The sequence below is a fragment of the Lissotriton helveticus genome, chromosome 5_1 (assembly GCF_964261635.1).
Source record: "Lissotriton helveticus chromosome 5_1, aLisHel1.1, whole genome shotgun sequence".
Classification (NCBI taxonomy): domain Eukaryota; kingdom Metazoa; phylum Chordata; class Amphibia; order Caudata; family Salamandridae; genus Lissotriton; species Lissotriton helveticus.
The window spans coordinates 844,790,896-844,814,288 of record NC_136065.1 but is presented as its reverse complement, the minus strand read 5'-3'; the positions used below and the strand labels follow the sequence as shown (position 1 = coordinate 844,814,288).

Sequence of the window (23,393 nt, the reverse complement as noted above, 5' to 3'; positions counted from 1 at the left end):
TGTTCACCTCAGAGAAATGTGCACATGTGGTACTGGTTGCATGTGAAGAAATACATAGGCCCACTAAGAGTCGACATGAGAAAGCACCAAAGTCATTCAAACATTATCCGAAGATTACACTTAAAATAAACAGATGTTCCATACCTTTCATCATCGACAGTGGTGCGTTGATAAAAAATGATGTCTCATGAGAAGTACAATGAACTCTCTCCATTGCCTCAATTTACGCCATTGAAAACTAAAGTACACATGGACTGCATCGACACCCTTAAAAAGTCAAGGTTAGTTTGTAGCCACGATGAAACACAAGAAAACAAAAGTAAAAGCACCCATTCATGTACTTCAATGTACGTTTAAGTTCAAGAGTATTTTATTGAAGAAGAGAAAATGTGGAGGTGTCTAGAAAGAGTACATACGAATAATCTCATATCATTACAGTGAAAATCTGCAATATATCAAGGGTAGACGAATCAGACTATTGAATCACAAAATATTATTTACAAAAAGACATGAATAAGCAAAATCTGGAGAACAATGAATTCAAAAAGTCATTAGAAACGTTTAGGAAGTCAAAGGGGTTTAAGAACCTCTTGTTGTGCTGGATTTGTCTGAAAAAGCGTTTGGCATTTGCATCCAAATATCTTGTAACAGGTGACCACAAATGCAGACGTTTTGTTGCCAAATGTATAGGGTAGACGAAAGCAGTGTCTAACCTATGATTGTGGCAAACGGCGTACCACCAAGCTCTGTAAGAAATTTTTGTAGAGTCTTTCTAGTTTGTGGTAATTTGCTGGAAGGCAACTGCTAGTAGCAAATCTATAATTTTGACATTAAACATCATATTATCCCATATAGATGAAAAGCTACCTAAGAAAAGATGGGTGAAGGAAAAAGGAAATTTAGTTACAAAAATGTAGTTGATTTGAGACCAAACTTGTTTCCAAAAGTTACATACAGATGTACAAGAGAATAACATATGAAATAAGTCTGCATTTGGGGACAAACCCATCCAACAAGCATCTGGCACAACTGTAAATCTTTTACTCAAAACATGTGGTGACTGTAAGAGTCTATTATACACAAAAAACAAAGTTTGCTTTATGTTAACTACTTTTGAGGATTTACGTAACTTACTCCATGAATTGTTCCATACAGAGGTTGATCAGGATACCCCAAAAGCCAGTTCCTATGCCATTTCAAGTTATATTTCTGCCTTATTGTATTGTTACCCTGTAGATAGCTATAAATGGTGAATGACTTAGGTGTGGTTTTTAACAAAATGTGAAGATGTGACGATGAATCCGAGACATTAGAGCTGGCCAGAGCATTGGATAACGGAGTATAAACAGTCATCACAGCATCCTTCAAAAGGTTATATTTAGAATTGGATGATGTAGGCAGGTTAGACAGTTGGCTAAGTGAGGGAAGGGAAATAAAGTCTGATTGTGAAAATAACTGATGGACCCAAGATAATCCTTTTTGCCTCCACAATTTGCAATACAAGGGTTTGTTATGAATGAGTAAGTGTTTATTATGTCAAATGTTGAATTGAGGAAGGAATCTATAGTAATATGGGTATGAAGATGAGACGTCTGAAGGAGTTTAGAGGTCAATTTAATTATGGGGGTGGAAAGGGTCTGTGGCTTACGTGTGAAGGAAAGATATTCTTGGAAGGAAAAGGGAGATTAGAAAAGATGCTCAATTGAGGTTCATAAAGGGCAATCAGCTGTGGAATCAGATAACCACATAGAGGCCTGACGTAAGAGGAATGCCTTCTGATAAGCCTGAAAATCAGGAAAGTTAACTCCACCTTCTGTTTTAGGTTGAGTCAACTTTAACAGGGACATTCTGGATTTCTTGTTATTCCATAGGAAGGAAGAAAGGATGGAATTGATCTTCTTGCAAATTTGACTGGAATTGGAACTGGTATGTTGGAAATAGTGAATAGAACTATGGGCGACAGCATCATCTTTATAGTGTCTAGGTGACACCACCAGGATAGATAAAGGGGATGCCACTTAGCAGTTAGATCTGAGATTTTCTGGATACTTTTATTCATACAGAGAGCCACAGTGTCCGAAATTGAAGGTGTTATTTGAAGTCCTAGATATTTGATGTGTTTGGGGCTCCATGTAAAATTAGAGGCAATAAATTCCGATTTAAAGGTATACTTACTTAGGGGCAGAATCTCGCATTTATCATTATTTAGTTTATAACCAGAATTTGGGAATATGATTGTACTTCTGCTAAAAAATCAGGAATTGAGTCACCTGGGTTTGATATTAAAAGCAAAATATTGTCAGCATAAGCTGCTAGTTTAATATGATAATTTGACGACTGAAAGCCCTGTATATGTGGATTTAGGCACAATTTAGATAGAAAAGGTTCCAGGGCTAAATTAAATAAGAAGGGGGATAGAGGGCAACCTTGACGGACTCCTCTGCATAAATCAAAGAAAGAGGAAATCAAACCACTAGCGCAGACTCCAGGTCGGGGATTAGAATATGGAAGGGAGATTAGGGATATAAAATTGGGGCCAAACCACTTAAGAGTATAGAACAAATAGGTCCACGCAACTCTATCAAACTCTTTTTCCGCATCTAGTGCAATTGCTGCTAGGGGTTGCTTGCGATGGGAAGATTTAGATAGAATAATAAAAAGAAGTTGTGTATTATCAGTGATGAAATGGCCTTTGACAAACCCATATTGTTCTTTTCCCAATAAGTTTGGTAGATAGGAGTGTAATCGTATAGCTAATGCTTTAGAATTCTTTTTATAATCAATATTAACCAGGGATATAGGCCTATAATCTTTACAGAATTTAGAATATTTACCTTCTTTGGGGATAAGGCAAATGTGTGCTTCTGAGAAAGACCCAGAGGAACTATGTATAGAACAAAATAATGTATTAAAGAATGCAGTTTGGGCAGTAAGAGTTTAGAGAAGTGGAGATAAAATTCAACTGTAAAACCATCCGGACCTGGTGCTTTATCCTTTTTAAGGCATTGAAGTGTGTTTAAGAGTTCCTGCTGTGTGAGGTCTGACTCCAAGGGGGATAGATCAAGAGAATTATGTTTGGGTTTTGGAATGTTAGAAAAGAATTGGGCTAGGGATTGATCCGTGGGTTGTGTTTCGGATAAATACAGTGATTTGTAAAAAAGGGAGAATTCATTTAGAATTTCAGTGTCTATAAAATGTAAATTGGAAAGCGAATCATATATAGATTCTATATTTGATTTATTATGTTTAACTTTTAAATAATTGGCCAATATCTTCCCAGCTTTGTTTTTACCTCAATTGAACTTCGCACTAGATTTTAGCAAGCATAATGAGGCATCGTCTGTCGATTTTTTATTAAAATGCAGTTTGGCATTTAAGAGAGATTCTAAGCATTCTTTTGAGTGGGATGTATAGTAGGAATGCGGCTTTTTGTTTTTTTAGCAACAAAATAAATAATAAAATCCCTTGCCTTTGCTTTAAAGGCGTCCCATATAGTTGGGAATGGTAAGTGCCTAGAATGATTAATTTCAAAATATTCATTAACAAAAGTTGAGAAGGAGGCCGTGAACTCCGGGTTTAAAAGGAGAGTGTTATTGAAGCGCCATCTTCTAGGTAGCAAAGCTTTAGGTAGTATGTCAATGCCAATTGATATAGGCGCATGATCCGAAAGCAAAATGGGACAAATTTCGTTGTGAGAAACAAATATATAGTCAATTCTTGATTGAGTCTGATGGGTCGGGGAATAGAAAGTATATTCTCTGGTAGTCGGATTGCAAAGACGCCAAGCATCAAGAAGTTTATGCTGGGTGATAGTGTGGACAAAAGATTTTTGGGGTTTACTGGGAATAAAAGAAACTCTGGAATTCAATCAACAAATGGGTCAAATACCTGATTACAGTCACCAGCTAATATAAAGTTCTCATCCATGGACTTGGTAATGTGCTTAGCCAAAGTGGGCCAGAAAGAGGTATCCCCACATGTGGGAGCATAAACATTAAGAAGAGAAACTGGAACATCTTTTAACGACAATTTAACATTTAGCCATCTGCATCTGATTCTTGTGACATAAACGTGATTCGGAGTGATTTGCGGCAAAGAATTGTTACCCCATTACATCTCCCTTCCCCTGGGGATGAAAAGACTTCACCCACCCATCCTCTTTTTAGTTTTAATGATTCAACCTCTGTGAGGTGAGTCTCTTGCAAAAAAACAATATCTGCATCCAATTTATCTACATGAGTGAGTAATCTCTGTCTTTTGATGGGAGAGTTTAGACCCCTAAAGTTCCATGAGATCAACTTTAAAGACATAGACTATCAGAAAGAGTAGGATTCAAACTTGTAATACAAAAGTCTAACCCATTGCAATAGCATTGTAGAGTAAGAAGAGAGAAAAGAATGAAATAGAGGAATGTTATAAATCCAAGACACAGAAAGGTATAAAAGTTGGGTGTCCAAAACAGGGATGAAAAGTGAAGATACCAACATGAGAAGGGGAGAGCGTAAAAGATAGACGATAAGAGTGAAAAGAGTTGGACAGAATAGGTAATATAGTGACAAGTAAAATTATGCATGAAAGAAGATGAAACAAGATAAAAATGTGAGAGACACCGTATTCGGAAAACAAGAGAAAATATAGGAAAGAAAAAAAGACAAAAAAGAGAACGAATGACATACCTACAAAAAGGGAACACAAATGTGAGGATAGGTGGAACCACATGGAACAGACGAGACATCTAGTGAGAACTGAACTGGACCAGGGGGGAACACGTCAAGACTTGAACATAACTGTGGAAGCAAGAAGAGAAAAGAATAATGAATTGAGCAATAACTGATATAATGAACAAGAAAATAGCAACAGCTGAAATCATTAACAAATGTTAACAAAGATAACATTAATCTATAAAGCTAACAAGGATACACAACAGCGAGGAAATGGCAAAACAAAGAGAAAATGGTGAGTCAAATTAAAGGATTAAGAAAGTCAAGTAAAATGTGAAGAAGATGGTCTTGAAAAGTCCATGAAGTCTGCCCTGTGAGCATTGATGAAGCTTTGCAATCGTACCAGTCTTCGTATGAAGTTGTGTTATTGTTGTAAGTGACCTTAAATAAGCACGGATGAAAAAGGCCGTATCTGGCCGCATATCGAGAAAAGCTTTAAGTCTGGACGCTGTAGCTTTGGAGTAATCTTGTACGACAAATAGTGTGGCACCAGACCATGAAATTCGTTGAATGTCCTTAGCAGCTGCCAAGACTTTTAACAGATCTGTATACTCTAGAAAATACAAGATGACGCCTCTCTACCGCTGTGGAGATGAAGTATTGGTAGCAACCCGGCCCAGCCTGTGAGGTTGTTGTATGTTCAGTGTGACATCTTCTGGCAAGTGTAGAATCTTGGGAAGAAAGGATTTAAAGAAGTCGATAGGGTTCGTACCTTCAACCGCTTCTGCCAAACCATATATGCATATATTGTTTCTGCTATTACGATTTTTGAGGTCCTCGACTTGTTTTTGTAGTGTCGATATTTGAGAATGCATAAAAGGTACACTTTTAGTAGCATCATCCAGAGAGGAGACAGTATGTTCCACTGTTATAAGCCTAGCATCCTGCTGTGACCAGTTATCCGAGAGGACTTGAAATTTGGAGTCAGTTTCCTCTACAAATGGCTTGAGGGCCCTTGTTTTCTGTAATAATAATTCCATTGAAACTGGAGAATTCGGTTTGTGCGGCGATGAAGGGTCCTTCTTAAGGTGTTTCACATTTGGCTTTCCTGATGGTGGCTGTACAGGATCCATATCTGATTTACATTGGTCCATTTCAAGAACTCCTACATTTTCCAAGATAGTTCAGAAAAAACCCTTGCATTTTTTACGTGTTCTGGTGTTGAAGTAGCAGAAAGAGTACCTTTTGTTCTACCCATCGACTTGTAAAAGAGAGTTTAGGAGGCGCATATACAACTTGAGGGCGAGAGGGTAAGCAGAGGAAGATAAAAGCCAGCTGATCGGATGTATTGGCTGAACAGAAAAATACCTTTATGATGAAGGCTTAGGTAAATTGCATTCTAGTAACAACTGGAAACTTGATATGGCAAGGACCACCTTAGACACGTCTGTTTGATGAATTGAAGAAGTTCTTGGTGTGCCTTTGCCTACACAGATGAAATTATTGTTTTAAAACATATCCCAGAAGCAAAGAAGCAGCAAATATGGAAGATGCACCTTTGTCGCACAAATCTGACATGCACTATAAAATTATTGTAATTGAAAATGGTGCTCCATAAAATGGCGGCTGTGACCACATCACCACAGTATTGACAGCAAATTGAGGTGAAGCAGGGTCACCGCGCTCCCAAAGACAACAACTGAGAGAGGAGGTGCTCTTTATAGCTGTAGCGATTTCGAGCAGCAAAGACCCTTGCAAGACAAGGTGTTGTGTAAACAGCCGCACTACATCTCCCAGCACCCCCTGGGCTCAGGCGGTCCGGAGATCGCTAACGGCTGTGGTACATAAGCGTCTCCAAGGAAGGGGTGGGTGCTTTTCAATCCTTCCTGTTTCCCCTGACTGAGCCTGTTGTACGCCGGAGTTCCGCGGACGCTTTCATTCCCGCTTGAGAGGACAACGCCGGAGTTCCGCGGACGCTTTCCTTGCTGCTTGAGGGGACGACACCGGAGTTCTGCGGACGCTTTCCTTACCGCTTGAGAGGACGACGCCGGAGTTCCGCGGATGCTTTCCTTCCCGCTGGCGAGATAGGAGATAGGGATTTAGATAGCGCAGCTGTGCTATCAAAACTGCTCCTTTGATCTCGCTCATTTCTTGTTACTTTCGTTTGGCGCCTTCTATGCACATGAAGAGTACATTTTTCGCTAGATGCAATCCGTAGTGACTTAAACTACCGAGCGCCCCCCCCCCCTCCCTAAGAAACAATCCCGAGACTTTCCAAAGCCCGAAACCTTTACTGATAAGGCACGTTATCGGGAGCTGTGAATCAACAGGTGGATTTTGTTAATGGATATTCGTGCTGCAGTCGATGTGATTGTGGGAGTGATTATAGCCCTAACATTGCTGAGCATCTAGTAAGTGTTTCTTAGTAATAGTCCTGTTTCACGAGGAAGAAACAACCTCACTGTTTACAGTAAACAAGCTCTTCTTTTGTCTCACTAGCTGTCCTGGGTTCAGAGAACTTTCACCTGAGACCAGACCGAGAGGGGTGCCCTATCAGCGGTGACCTTTATTATTTTGTCCCCTTCCCTTTTCCCCGGAGTGCGATCTTTCCTAATTGTGTACATCACGTTGGGGGAGTTGGCGCTTGAGGGAACTGGGAGGTTTCTCTTCAAGCTGTGGTCCCTGCTGGCAAGACAAACAAAGGTTAGTGGCAAGTGCGTTTCTATGTTGGGCTACTAACTATCTGACAAAACCCGACAGATTGACAAGCCCAAGTTAGACGCCTAGCCCGGACCATGGATACCGGTGCGGTATTAGCCTCACTGCTTGAGAGCTTTAACACACTACAGCAAGAGGTACATGCTTCTAGGTTAGAGAATCAGCAGCTGAAGCGAGACATGAACACTATGCGTAGAGAAGTTGCAGGTATCACGCGTAAAGGCCCTGGAGCTGGGTCCTATATCAGGGAGGCGACTCTTTCCCCACCAGGGCAACCTGCACCCCTTCCCTCGTCCCCGACCACATCAGAGGGTGGGTTCTTCACAGCCACTACCATTTCCCCGTCCTCCACTAACCCGACACCTACCGTCCATGTCATACAAAACACGGGCATACCTTTGGCCCCTCCTGAAAGATTCTACGGGGATCCCAAGAAATTTGAAATGTTCTTGAACCAGTGCAGACTCCACTTCCTTTGCAAACCCACTGTATTCCAAGATGACGCTGCGAAAACCGCTTTTATGATGTCGTACATGGGTGGGAATGCTGCAAGCTGGACGATACCCCTGATGGAAAGGAACGATCCTGTGCTTCACCAGTTCACCGGCTTTTGCTCTGAAATGAGGAAATTGTTCGACCGCAAGTCACACATGATGACCCTAGATCAGAAACTCCTTACTCTACGCCAAGGGTCACAGGATCTGTTGTCCTACATCACATCCTTCAACCGACTCGTGGTTGAAACGGATTGGCCTCCGGCAAAGAGAATCACCTTGTTTTACCAGGGCTTGAGAGGAGAATTAAAAGATGTTCTTTCCCAAGTTGTCCAGTTACCAACAACCTGTGAGGAGATGATTGACCTAACGGTTCAATTGGACCATCGTTTACTAGAAAGGCGAGGGGATAGGAGCCGGCGCGAGGTAAGAGGATGGTACCCAAGACCAAAACCCTTAGCTGAAGAACCACCCAAAGCCGCAGAAGGGGTCGAGTCTATGCAGATAGGTGGCATTCGGGGCCCCCTCACGATGGAAGAACGTGACCGCAGGAGGAAGCTGAAGCTCTGTTTGTATTGCGGCAAGGGCAGTCATTTCATAAGAGAATACAAGGCAGGGGCCCAACAACCGGAGAGAAACCTTCCTCCACGAAGACCCGCCGTTCTGGGAACAAAAGAGGCGTCAGAAAACTGAAGAGTCCGAACCAGAAGGAGATCACTGGGTTGGACGAACGATGTACTTCGATCTCCTCATTAATCGCTAACACCTTAATGCCAGCTGTGGCCCATATTAACATGACTGTGTCTTTGTGGGTTTCTTCGGAAACCGTCGCCCAAGTGGATGCCCTGCTGGATTCCGGAGCCACAGGAAACTATATGGATATCGAGTATGCTTCCTCTTTGGGGGTCGAATGGGAGAAGAAGGAAGAACCAGAGAACGTGAAGGCAGTGGATGGTTCCGCATTAACTTCAGGACCAGTAGTAAAGCATACTTTACCTCTTCGCATGCAATATGGGACAGAACACGCCGAGTATATCCAGTTTGATTTGATAGCAGCACCGCAGTTTCGCCTAATCCTAGGAATGCCCTGGCTGACCCTACACGACACTGCGGTGAGTTGGACCGCTCGTACCGTGTCCTTGACCTCTGCCTATTGTAAGGAACACTGCAGGCTTCCTCTCTCATTGTCCATAGAAGTCAATGCAGAACCCACCTGTGCACGTTATTTGGCCTCGGCATGTGCACCAGACAGCACTTGTAGTGCTACCACCTTGCCGGATGAATACACGGAGGTTCAGCCTCTCTTCAATAAACAGAAAGCAACTCATTTACCCCCACACCGGGTCTATGATTGCTGCATTAAGCTACTTCCTGGTGCGGCCATTCCCTGCAGTCGGGTCTATGCCCTTACAGAAAAAGAAAATCAGTATCTGAAGAAGTATATAGAGGAAAACCTGGCTTCTGGTTTTATTCGACACTCCACTTCTCCAGCCTCTTCGCCCCTATTTTTAATACCGAAGAAGGACTCTGCCGAGTTAAGAACGTGTATCGATTATAGGGCCTTGAATAATATCCCGGTTAAGAATCGGTACCCCCTACCCTTAATTTCGGTACTAATGGACCAATTGAAAGGGGCTCACTACTTTACGAAGCTGGACCTAAGAGGGGCCTACCATTTAGTCAGAGTCAAACATAGAGACGAATGGAAGACTGCCTTCCGGACCAAGTTCGGCCTTTTTGAGTACCGGTTGATGCCATTTCGGTTCTGCAATGCCCCGGCAGCCTTCCAGTATTTTATGGACGAGGTATTGAGAGGATTGCTAGATACCATCTGCATGGTTTACATCGATGATATCCTCGTCTACTCTCCTACTCTCCAAGAACAGGTTGAACACGTCAAAGAAGTACTGGATCGGCTACAGCACCACTCGTTATACGCTAAACTGGAAAAGTGCCTCTTCCATGCTCAAGAAGTGACCTTTTTGGGATATGTGATCAATGCCAACAGCTTTCAGATGGAGAACGGTAAGGTGGAGGCCATCACAAGATGGAAGACCCCTCAGTGCGTCAAATCCGTGCAGAGTTTTTTATTTTAGGCTTTGCAAATTACTACCGGCGTTTCATTAAAGATTTCTCCAGAATAATCCATCCCCTGTCCTGTCTGTTACGAAAGAATGTTCCTTTCGTATGGAGCGAAGAAGCTGAACAAGCATTCCAATACATGAAAGAAAGGTTCACCCAAGCTCCCATCTTACGTCATCCTGATGCCCAGCTCCCATACATCCTTGAAACCGATGCGTCCCAATACGCCTTGGGAGGGGTCCTGTCACAAAGACATCCTACAACAGGACAAATCCACCCGGTGGCCTACTATTCCAAGAAACTGAGCCCTAGTGAAGTCAATTACTCTATCACTGACAAGGAGCTATTAGCCATCAAAAAAGGGTGCGAGGAGTGGCGACAATACCTGTTGGGAGCCCGTCACGCCATCGAAATCTACACTGACCACCGGAACTTGCTGTTTCTGAAAACAGCCAAGGCCTTAACACCTCGACAACTCCGATGGACTCTCTTTTTTTTGGACTATGATTTTATCATCAAGTACCGACCCGGTCCACAACACGGAAAAGCCGACGCCCTCTCCCGGAACCTGGACATCCGTGACCATCAGACTATTGATCGAGCCACCCTCCATCTTGTCTGAAAAGGCTTTTCCGAGACCCACAATTGCCTTGCTCACATCTTCGGACTTTCTTGAGGATATCAAAGTGTCATTGGCGGATGTCGAGGTCGAAGCATGGCCCCAGGAAGAGCCCCAGTGGCGATCACAGAAAGATGAGCTGTTGTACTATCGTCACGCTTTGTACGTACCTGACCCCGGTCTTCATCTCCAAATCCAGAAGTGGGCACACGACTCCGTGTTAGGAGGTCATTGGGGTGTGTACAAAACCATAGCCACGATAGAACGTTCCTTCTGGCGGCCTTCCTTGAGAGACAACACCAAGAAATACATCAGAAACTGTTCTGTGTGTGCCCAGAGCAAGGCGCGACATACCAGGCCGACGGGGCTGCTCCGCCCCATACCTATCCCCCCCAAACCGTGGCACATGGTGTCCATGGACTTTATAGTGGAAATGCCCTTGTGTCAAGGAAAAACCGTGATCCTGGTGTTGGTGGACCATTTGACCAAAATGGGTCACTTTGTGCCGTTGGAGGGTTTACCGACGTCTGCAGAACTGGCACTTGTGGTGTTACAACATCTCATCAGGGCTCATTCCGAGTGTCTTCATCACGGACAGAGGGTCGCAATTCACTTCCCGTTTCTGGAAGTCCTTGTGTAAGACTTTGGACATAGACGCCAGACTCTCGACGAGTTATCATCCCCAGACGGATGGTAAAACAGAACGCCTCAACCAGACTGTTGAACAATACTTGCGTTGTTTTACCCTTCAGAACTCCACGGACTGGGTTACCCTCTTATGGTTGGCTGAGTTCACGTATAACAACACCGACCATTCGACCTTGGGTTGCTCCCCGTTCTTCTGCCTTTTGGGTTATCATCCTAACATTCTACCCTTCGAATGGCCTATTACCTCCAATCTTCCTAGTGTGCAAGAAAATCATACTCACCTACAGGCGGTTAGACTAGATGCGAAACACCACTTGTCGGCCGCTCAGGCTTCCCAGAAACGCTTCGCTGACAAAAAACGCAGTCAGGAACCGGACTACCAAGTGGGAGACAAGGTGTGGCTATCCACCAAACATATTCACCTTAGGGGCATCAACAAACTGAAGCCTAAATACATAGGCCCCTATAGTGTGGAGGAAGTCATCAATCCCGTGGCAATGAGACTAGCTATTCCCCGCTCGTGGCACATACACCCTGTTTTTCATGTGTCCCTGCTCCAACCCTGTCCCCTAGACACTAGATTGCCCGATCACCCTCCCCCGGTACTAGTTGAGGGTTTGGAGGAGTACGAGGTGCAGGAGCTGTTGGACTCTAGGATACACCGAGGTAGAGTGCAGTACCTAGTGAGTTGGAAAGGCTTTGGGGTCGAGGACAGAACTTGGGAACCTGAGCAGAACCTCCATTGCCCTGATCTGTTAGAGCAGTTCCATCAGACCCATCCAAGTAAACCCGGTCGACCGCCGAGTCGGCGGTCCTTAAGAGGGGGCTCTGTAGCGATTTCGAGCAGCAAAGACCCTTGCAAGACAAGGTGTTGTGTAAACAGCCGCACTACATCTCCCAGAACCCCCTGGGCTTAGGCGGTCCGGAGATCGCTAACGGATGTGGTACATAAGCGCCTCCCAGGAAGGGGTGGGTGCTTGTCAATCCTTCCTGTTTCCCCTGACTGAGCCTGTTGTACGCCGGAGTTCCGCGGACGCTTTCCTTCCCGCTTGAGAGGACGACGCCGGAGTTCCGCGGACGCTTTCCTTCCCGCTTGAGGGGACGACGCCGGAGTTCTGCGGATGCTTTCCTTCCCGCTTGAGAGGACGACGCAGGAGTTCCGCGGACGCTTTCCTTCCCGCTGGCGAGGTAGGAGATAGGGATTTAGATAGCGCAGCTGTGCTATCAAAACTGCTCCTTTGATCTCGCTCATTTCTTGTTACTTTCGTTTGGCGCCTTCTATGCACATGAAGAGTACATTTTTCGCTAGATGCAATCCGTAGTGACTTAAACTACCGAGCGCCCCCCCTCCCTAAGGAACAATCCCGAGACTTTCCAAAGCCCAAAATCTTTACTGATAAGGCACGTTATCGGGAGCTGTGAATCAACAGGTGGATTTTGTTAACGGATATTCGTGCTACAGTCGATGTGATTGTGGGAGTGATTATAGCCCTAACATTGCTGAGCATCTAGTAAGTGTTTCTTAGTAATAGTCCTGTTTCACGAGGAAGAAACAACCTCACTGTTTACAGTAAACAAGCTCTTCTTTTGTCTCACTAGCTGTCCTGGGTTCAGAGAACTTTCACCTGAGACCAGACCGAGAGGGGTGCCCTATCAGCGGTGACCTTTATTATTTTGTCCCCTTCCCTTTTCCCCGGAGTGCGATCTTTCCTAATTGTGTACATCACGTTGGGGGAGTTGGCGCTTGAGGGAACTGGGAGGTTTCTCTTCAAGCTGTGGTCCCTGCTGGCAAGACAAACAAAGGTTAGTGGCAAGTGCGTTTCTATGTTGGGCTACTAACTATCTGACAAAACCCGACAATAGCCCAATAAGCGTTCTGCTGCATTTTTTAAAAAGCTTGACTGAAGCGCTGCATGTAGAGAAAGGAGAGCGCTCGCTTCGCGCTGCAGTATACAAAATGGCGGCCCTCCGTGCGTGACCTCCTTGATGCGCTCGTAATTAAAGAAATATTGCCAAAAGTACCAGTAAACCGTTCAGGAGGTGCAGCATCCTTGTGGGCAACAACTCCTCCGCTAGAGACTTCGAAAAAGTTCAAGCTACTCGGTCCTTGAGCGTGTCACCGCCGTGCCGGTCCAGGAGCCTCACATCGGCGCTGCCATGTTCGCCAGGTGCCAAGCCACCGATAATATATTTTCTAATTCTGCCCACACTAAGGTATTTATTGATGGGAGATAAACTTCACTGTCCCTAGTCGGGGACCCAGTTGACTTTGGGGAGTTTTGCTTCTCTGTCTTTTTGCAAGCAATTTTTTAAAAGACGGCATTTCACATCTGGGGCTGTACCTCAGAGACCCGTCAGTGGGGACTACATATGTATTCCCAATGCTAATCCTATTACATGGCCTGTGCGGATTTTCGTCCAGTTATTTTCACTTTTTTTAGCAATCGTGTAGAAGCAAGCATTGTCAACCCCAATTGCTTGGCACTCATATTAGAAAGCAAGACCTATTGGCATATCACATTCTTGATTTTTTTTTTTAACGCATAGCTCTGATTAGACAAAATTCATATTTTTATTTTGTAATTTTGTGTTACCTGCATCTGAGTTTCTAAATCTACCTCACTCTTGTAGGGTAAATCTTGACTGTTTGATATTGTTTCTCTTGGAAGTAAAAGCCTGAAAAGGTGGCACTTTGGCCTTCACTGATCTTGCAGTAGTACCCAGTTCATGGGGATCCAAACGCAACAGTAGTTTCACATATCCCACTGGTGTTCCTAAATTGCCAAGGCCCTGAGAATTGGCTTGGCAGCAGCCCTTTGTTAACCTGCTTACTGTTCAAAAAACTGGATTAAACCCATCTACCAAGCGTCCAAGACAAGAGCTAATAATCAGTCTGTAATGCTTGGAGAAAGGGATCTATAAATTGCACTGAGTATGGGTCATCTGAGGAGCCTGATTTGAGCCCCTGCAGGCAATCGCACCTCCTCTTTGCTTACTGGAATTCAAGAAGTCTACCTGAAAGCTTCAGCACAAAGGGTGTGCAATAAGAGGAAGTACTTAGCTTACTTATAGCCTTGGGTGTTGCAGCCGACTTTAGGAAGAGGGCCTATGAGTAAGGGAAGGACTCAAGAATGTGAAGGAGGATATTTGTGGGAAGGAAGTGGAGATACCAGAAAAGAAATGTTTAATTTGCATATGCACTCTCCAGAAGTCACAACAGAACTAGAAAAAGTCTTACTGCCAGAGAGTTGGTCATTGAAAAATGAGAAACAGAGTTCCAAGTCTATGAAAGAAAAACATGCTGACCCCAACTTCCCATGAAGGTTGTAACCAGCTATGCCACTTGTGACAATGTAAATATATGCTTATGGCTATTGTCTTGAAGAAGAGCATTATGAGCCTGTGGTGATAAAAGTTACCAGTGGAATGTACAGGAGCACCCTTATCAATACCTCATGCAGAATGTAATCGGTGCTCAAAAATTAAGGAGCCATAAAGTATATATCTAAATAATTATTCTATCTATCTATCTATCTATCTATCTATCTATCTATCTATCTATCTATCTATCTATCTATCTATCTATCTATCTATCTATCTATCTATCTATCTATGTATGTATCATATCACTGATAAAATGAAAGGTTACAGGGTTGTTACAGCTAAGCTGCTTTTTACCCATAGAAAGCCATAGAAATTCAGCAGTTATAGTTATACTCCGTGCAGGTAACAGTGGTGGGGCGGTGTAAGGGGGGCGAGGGATGATGCAGAGGGAAAATTAAATAAATAATTAATTTTCCCTCTGCATCGTCCCTCGAAATCCCCCCTTGCACAGCCCCACCACCCCACCGCTGTTACCTGCACACCGGACCATGGTTGCTTATAGTTATACTTATGTTAAGAAACTATGACTCATTGCCTTAAGTTACTTAAAGGCACAAGCTATTGTTTCTTCAGATAAGTATAACTATATGTATAACTATAACTGCTGAATTTCCAAGGTTTTGTATGGGCAACAAGGCAGGGTAACTATAATGACCCTGTAACCTTTGGTTTTATCAGTGAATGTCAATGTTTGTTCTCCTACTAGGGCCAAAGTTCAAGGAAGATTTGCAGATAGCAAAATACAGCGATAAAAAATAAAACTAAATTTTATGGTGGGAAGGGTCCCTCAGGGACCCCTCTAGGCATCCTCTGGGGTCAATATACCTGTATACTGCCCCCTTCTATCTGTTTTACAGTGTATTTTCACCGCATAAAGCCAATGTGTGTAAACAAAATGTCAGCTGCAACTTTTCTTTCAACCTGCGGCGAGCCAATAAGAGTCTTCCTTTTACCTCCAGATTTGGGGATAATTTGCGGGTAGATCTGCGAATTATCTGCGTCCCCAGACATACAAATCTGTTTTTTGCTTAATATCTCTCAAACTACTGAACATATTTACACCACATTACATAACACACGATCTGCATACAAAGACCTGGCTTCCTGCCAAATTTGGTGTAATTCCGTCCAGCAGTTCAGGCCGTAGGATTGTTCAAAGGTCCTATGTGAAGTAACATAGGAAAAACATGTTTGAGAACCCCCTTTTTTCTCATTCCGAAACTTTCCAGACTCCATCTGAAGTAGGCAGCTGAAAATGACCTCTTCCTATGGAAACTAGGTTGCAAATAAAACTACTTACCGGAAACCACCAGTAGGGAATATATATTTATTCACAGAAAAAAACAAAGGTTACTGGGACGTTTTAGTTAGGTTCACTTTTTAATAACACTAAACCATAGAAAGTCGGCAGTTAAAGTTATACTTCTTATGTTAAGAAACTATAACTTGTAGCCTAAAGTTACTTAACAGCACACGTTATGGGTTCTTCAAATAAGTATAACTAGAACTGCTGAATTTATATGGTTTTGTGCGGGTAAAACGTGAACCTAACTGTAACTTCCCTGTAACCTTTGTTTTTTTCAGTGAATTTCTATAGTTAATATATATTTACAGTACGTTAATACAACCACATCCATGCATGCCTGAACGGGGTTGGCTTCAGGGTATGACCCTCCCCACAAACACCCAACCCCACACTGTGCAAGGCCTTTGGACGTGCGTGGTGGGGTTATGGTGTGTGAGTGGGCAAAGTTTTTTGCCCATTGTGCTTTAGATTCACTGGTACCCGTGGTATCCGCAAAGGGTCTGCGTCCCTAGATATATACATTTGTTTCCCTTTAATAACTCGGTATCTACTGAACTGATTTATACCAAATAACAAATAGGGCTCTTTGTAGACCAACAACTACCTTTCTGCTACATTTGGTGCAATTCAGTTCAGCAGTTTGGGCTGTAGAAGTGTTTAAAGATTGCAAAATACCCATTGCATAGGCAAAAATTGTTTTGGGACCCCCTTTCTCTCGACCCCTACTTCATGAATCACCCCAAAACTTTCCAGACAGCAGCTGAACTAACCTGCATGCTAGTTTTGAAAATTTCATGAAGATTCATTAAATGGCAACAAAGTTATTAGTGAAACAAAATGCTTCATCTATGGGAAAAGTTGATTATAACTACCTTCTCCCAAGCAATGTAAAATCCCCACATGCTCTCACTTAATGCTGTCAGTGCTGGGAAGCCCACATATGGGCAGCTGTGTGCTCTTTAAATATTTAATAATAGTAATAACAATAATAATAATAATAATAATATTAATAATAATAATAATAATAATAACATCTACTGGCTATCGCCAATAGGTGATATATATATATATATATATATATTTTTTTTTAATTATTCACATTTGTTATAAAGCATTTCACTCATCTATTGGGATAGTACAGCACTAGCAACGCTCCCTAGCATTTCTTGAGGCATACAGTAGTAGTGGCACCAGCATCATTATGTCCTTAAGAACATATTTTAAACTTTTACCTGAACCCAGATGATCTTTGATGAGATGTAGGTCTATGGGTAGTTTGTTCCACTGTACAGCTACCTGATATAAAAATGAGCAGCCTCCTTTTCTGACTTTCTTTATTCGTCTTGTGCTAATGTAAAATTATGGGATCTCAGCTCACATGAAGGCTAAAAGAATTATACTCTGCCTTGCAGAATAATAGGGCCATTGTGAAGCAAACTTTGCTTTTCGACACATCACCAGCCAATGTAAAGTCTCCAGACAGGCAGATGCTGAACTGAATCTGACCTTATGCTCATCAATCTGGCTGCTGCATTCTTAGTAACCTGCAATCGTGAAAACAGACAGGCTGCCATGCCTACATATAATGTGTTCCCATAGTCGAGTATTCTTGTTTTGAAAGCATGAACAATGTTTTTTCTCAAGTTGTCAGGAATCCACTTTAAAAAGTCTCCTTTGCAATTTTAAAATAGCAAAACATTTGACAAAAGTGGCCTTTACGTGTTCTAGCATAGATAATGAATTATCTGAAAGGACTCCTAGACTTTTCGCTACCTTCTTGGACTCTGGTGCAATTCCCAGTGGGGTAGGCCACCATGAGGAATCCCAGATCAGATTGGCCCACCCAAAAAGTAGAATCTCTGACTTCTCAGCATTCAGTTTTAGACAATGCTTAGTCATCCAGTTTGTGGTCTTGATAAACAATTAACCAGTTTGTACTCATATCTTTCTTTATTTCTATAGCTATCATCAACTGTGAATTATCCCCTTAAGCGCAGATGTCAAATCTCCATTATTTTCACAATCCTAGCCAGGGGCGAAACATACACATTAAAAAGTGTTGGACTCCACATTTGACTGTTGTTGGGCAAGATGTAAAAGGGCCTAGCTGTAATGTCTGAGTTCTGTTTCTTAGGAAAGAGCTAAATCATTGAAGAGTTTTAGAGTGAAGTCCACTTTTCATCAGAAGTCTATGTGATACAGTATCAAATGCCACTGACAAGTCCATTAGGATCAGGGAAGCAGCTTTGCCTTGATTCACCAAAAGTTTGATGTTGTCAAACACAGCTAAGAGTGTGGCATCTGTACTGTTTTTAGCTCTGAAGCCTGTTTGAGAGGGGCCCAAGAGATCGTTACTCGCCGGATAAGTGATCAGTTGTGCGTTGACCAATTTCTCCAAAATGTTAGACATATAAGGAAGCTGAGAGATTGGCCGATAGTGAGAAAGAATGGAAACATCCATGCCAGCTTTTTTTTGTCAGGAGAAATACCAATTACTTTTTTCCACAAATCCATATACACTTCTTCGCCTAATGATAGATTGAATATCTGTGCTAGGTAAGGGCATAGTATAGTTGCGAAAAAAGAATAAATAAAATGAACACATGGTTCCAGAGGGGATCCAGATTTTTTTCTGTCTTACTAATTTCTCAAACTTGTTCGTGTGTAATAGTTTCAAATAATTTTAAATGTGAGGTTACATTCTGATGAGTTCCCAGAGATTCCCAATTTGGCTCCTCTAATGCTGGTTGTTTCTTAAATGTTGAATAGATTTTAGAAATGTTATCGTTAAATATGTCACTGACTTCCGCACAGTGGGCTACAGAGGAGGTAAGCACTTGGGATTGAACGGTCGGATTGGCAAGTTCTTTCACTATTTTAAAAATGTCTTAGATGAGCTACTATTTCCTTCAATCTTTTTCACATGGTATTCTTTCTTTGTTTGCTTGAGCGCTTTGTGATATTTATTTATTTCCTCTTTGTATGTTAGTCTGTCTAATGCATTTTTGGAATGTCTCCACCTATGTTCCAGAGATTTACACTTTCTCTTCATTCATCGTTCTGAGTTCAGGCGAGTACCATATTTCTGACGGTGGGTCGCTGGTTGGCTTTTTTGGTATTCAATGGAGCACAATGGTCTAAAGAGTTTATAATTGCTATGTTTAAATTATCTACCCGTTTGGCAAGTGACTGCTCTTGAGCATAAACTGGTGGCAAGAAATGACTTGCAAATGAGTCTGAATTTATAAGGCTCCAAGGTCTTTTCATACATCTATCACAGGCATATCTGTTTATAGACTTTCAGTGGGGGAAGATAACGAATATGGATGGCTATAATTTGAGCATCATACAAACATGTGACGAGGTGATCAATAATACAAAAAATATTACTATTTTGCCACAAAAATGTTAGAAGGCATAGGGAAGAAGTAGCAACAAGAAGCAGCTTCAAATGTGTTTGACGAATCAGATAACCCTGATGAAAACTGTAAACCTAGAGTCCCAACTTGCACGCAAGTGAACCTTACCCAAAAAGCTAAAAGGTCAGAAAAGTTAAGCAAGTTTTAAATGACCAAATAGTGGAAAAATATTATTTCCCTTTGGATAGAATCCCCCATGGATTCTGAATAGTGTTAATCCCGAAATGCTATGGGGATGGGAACACAACAATGCGACAGCCTCTAGGGATATGCTAAATATTTTGGTGTAATATAGATAGAGAAAAAGTATTGAAACAAATAACTGCTTTGAATAATGAATTATCACAAGAAAAGGGCAATGTTCTAGTGAGTATTTTAAAAACAAGATCTAGACTAGCAAAAATCTAAGATATTAGAAAGAAATGATTGAGAAGTATATACTAGATACAATTAATATGAAACGGATAACATGCACACATTTGATAAAATGTTCAACCAAATATGGAAAGATTTAATTCAATGTAATTGCAGCAGGCAAGAATCGTCAACAACAGCATTTGAACTTGGAAATGGACACCGACATGCAAGATGAAATACCAAACGATAACAAAGATAGAAAAGTGTATTTGTTTGTGGAATTTTGCATGATTCACTTAAACAAACAACCGGTGTCACAACAAACACAAGGAGGACTGAGACACAAAGTTGAAAAGGGAGATCAAGAAGTGGAGGATATAGTGCCAAATACAAGATAACAGTTGAAGTCCAGTAATGTAAATAAAAAAAAGCAAAACAGTGCTATTGGGGCAAATCAGAGGCATTACAGAGGCCCCTGCAGCCCCCGTGGTGCGGGGGGGGGCCCTCATCCTCCAGGGGGCCCCGTCAGCACCACACTTCTGCTGGGGAGCTCTAGATTGAGTCCGGAGGGGGGCCCTTCACGTACCCTGCAGGGGGGCCCCCTCAAGGTTTGTTACGCCACTGGGGCAAATGCTGATAATTCAACATTAATGGGTACAATAGAGGAAAATACCATAATCAACCTGAGTAACAAAAACTCTGACAAAAGCTGAGATAAGGATTCCTTCACTTGTCAGTGTTTCTGTCTACAAACATGTTTTGATTATGTACAGACATGAGGTGATATTTTTAAATGTATTCATAAATAGAAATTGAACAAACACTGCATCCTGAATGAGAAAAAAACAGATAGGTTACTTCTACCAACAGGATCAATCTTCGCAAAATGTACAAATTAGAGGCTTGGATTTAATACAAGTACTTGACGGTTTAGAAAGAAAATACACCAACGAACAGAGGACACCAATAGACATGTGGGCTACAGGGCTGGATATATGTGGCTAGGCTAATATTAATTTGAATCCCAAGTTGAAATAGATATCTCGAATTTCACAAGACTCTATAGATATTTTTTATGAACTCATATTAAATGACTTAAAAGTATACCATCAGAAACTGATAAACATAACAATTACAACAAACAATATATTGATACAGTAAAGAAGCTCAAATGATTGTGAAACCCACAGATAAGTGTGAGAACTGTGTGATTTTTGCCAATGACCTATAACTAAGGGAGGCGGAAAGACAATAGAGCGATCAAACATTTTATGAGAAAATAGATCATGACAAGTATCTACAGCAGAAATTAAAAATGGGCTGAAATCTGCAAGACTGGCATGACCAGGGTTTAATTATGTATGAAAAGTGTAATCGCTTGAAAAATGATTACTCCATGGTTCCTGTGTTATATGTGTTACCTTAAAGTACTCGAAATAGGGAACTCTCCCAAGGGAGACCTATCATTTCACCCAAAAGTAGGATCTTGGAGAACTTTTCAACATATATTGATTACATATTAGGAACCTTTGTTAAACTTCTCAAATGTATGTATCGCATCCAGTAGGAGCAAACGTCACTTCTGTTCACTATTGTATAGGAGTATATATATCTTGATGACGAATTACATGGAACTGATCATTTTCTGAAATCAAGACCTATGACTCGGTAAAGGCACAATCCTAAGCTATTGAAAATGATGCATCTATGTTTAGCAGAGAACATTTTTTATTTGACAATCAGTAGTACAGGCTATTACAATGTACTGCTACGGGCACTTGTTTCACGCCAGCTATGCAAATTTACACATAGGCTGGTAGGAAGAACAGGTATCTGATATGAGTATCAGAAGATCATGGAGGAAGATATATTATGGGTTTGATTCATAGATGGAATGGCACGGAACTTAAGACCAAATTGTTTATTGAAGAAAATAAACAATCTGAATTTGAATTTCACAGCCACTCTAAGCAGGATGGAAGTTGTCTTTCTAGAATATTAATCCAGTAACTGGGTGGGATGGAATTGAAACATCTGCGCAGAGGAAGGAAATACAAGAAAAAAACATTCTACATGCTGATCACATCCGTTCCCATTCATTGAAACAGAATATAAGTTACTGCAAACAGTTTAGGGCAAAACACATGTTTAGTAATCCTGTAGCCTTTAAGACGGAGTAAAATAATATCTACAACAAACTAGTTAAGAGAGGCTATGAGGAAAACACAATACAAAGCGCAACATACATAGCACATTCAGTAAGTAGAGAGACACTAATATTTGGTCGGAACGAGAAGGATACAAATGATCAGGGACCATGAATAATAATTACCCCAAACACAAACCAAAATATGGTAAGAAATATACTTTGTAGGAAATGGAAAATTATCACATGCCATCCTGTTATAGGAAGCTTAGTACCTAACAGACTGCTCAACTGGCCCCAGAAAGTGAAGATCTATGAGAGGTCATCTTGTAAAAAGTCAGCACAAAGGACCCAAATAAAGAATGGTTCCCCGTAAGAAGGGTTTTAAGGGATGCAAAAAATGCTGTGCCTGTTAATACAGCAAGGATTGTATGGAATTGTTCCTCTCCAATCAGAAGCAACCAAAAAAGATCATGCGAAATCTGAGCTGCAAAACAAAATATGTGGTGTGCATTTTGGTATGTCCATGTCCTAAAAAGAATATTGGCAGCACAATTTACAAGCACATAAACACATTATCCAATATGTTAGTGCCATCACACATGCTGGATAAACACAATCCCATAGCCACTTACATAAATACCACCATGAAGGGAATGTTGAACTTCTATGATATTCAGTAATTGATTGTGTGCCTAGAATAAGCAATGGGGGGGGGGGAAGAATCCCACCTGAGAAGACTAAGTGGACTAATGCGTCCACTGTAGGGGCCTGGGTTTGACCACATGGTCAGAGGTTCAAATCTTGGCGGGTGCACCCAGCCTTTCATCATTCTGAGGTCTAAACAATAAGTACCTTTGAGTTGGGTAACAATAAAAATCTGTTATTCAGCACCAAGATACCCTGAACGTGTGCTTTACAAATACACCTGTTATTTTAAGACTGGAATCTAGGTGCATAGTCTTAATGAGCAGTACAGAGCCCAATAGCTTAAAAATTGACTACGCATCATCTTCAAAGAGGTTTTTATAGCCTACTCTACAAACAATAGTAATAGTTGATTTCATCTTTATTTTTGCACACAATTTATTTAGATAACGGTGTAACTCTAAAAAAAAAAAAAAAAAGATTACATGCCATGTCCCGTTGAATTAGTAGCTAGTAAGGACCTTTCTTATTTCTAGTTCTATATGTGAACTAACTACTTACAACTTTGAAGCCCGCATGGAGATAATGTTGTTAAAATGGAAAAAAAGGAAAGATATAAATTACTTTAAGCTGTGTGAACAAATGTTTTAACACAAATTGCCCCACTTTGGCATACCAGAAAAAGAAAATCTGGTTAATACATTATGTGCATTAGGGTACAATGAAAATTAAGAGAGTACTGGTGGTTGGTACACTTATCACAACAATGTGTTTATATTTAAACAAGGTTGTTAAAATTATTCAATACCACCTGAATGAGTTAATACGCCCTTATTCACAGAATATGAATTACGAATTTGAATCATAAGTGCCGCTGCGCTGTGCTGGGCTTAAGCGCTGGATTTTGCTCA

At 41.6% G+C, this 23,393-nt stretch overlaps 1 protein-coding gene across 1 annotated transcript in view; it reads right to left on the bottom strand.

The window, feature by feature from the left end:
- Positions 1-462: 462 nt before the first annotated feature.
- LOC144754957 (uncharacterized) overlaps positions 463-23,393 on the bottom strand; it is a 353,897-nt gene continuing 330,966 nt past the window's right edge. The window contains exons 4-5 of the mRNA XM_078643321.1: positions 4,677-4,787; positions 463-867 (exon numbers count right to left, since the gene is read on the bottom strand). The gene's annotated coding sequence lies outside the window, so the exon portion shown is untranslated. The remainder of the gene's footprint in view (positions 868-4,676; positions 4,788-23,393) is intronic.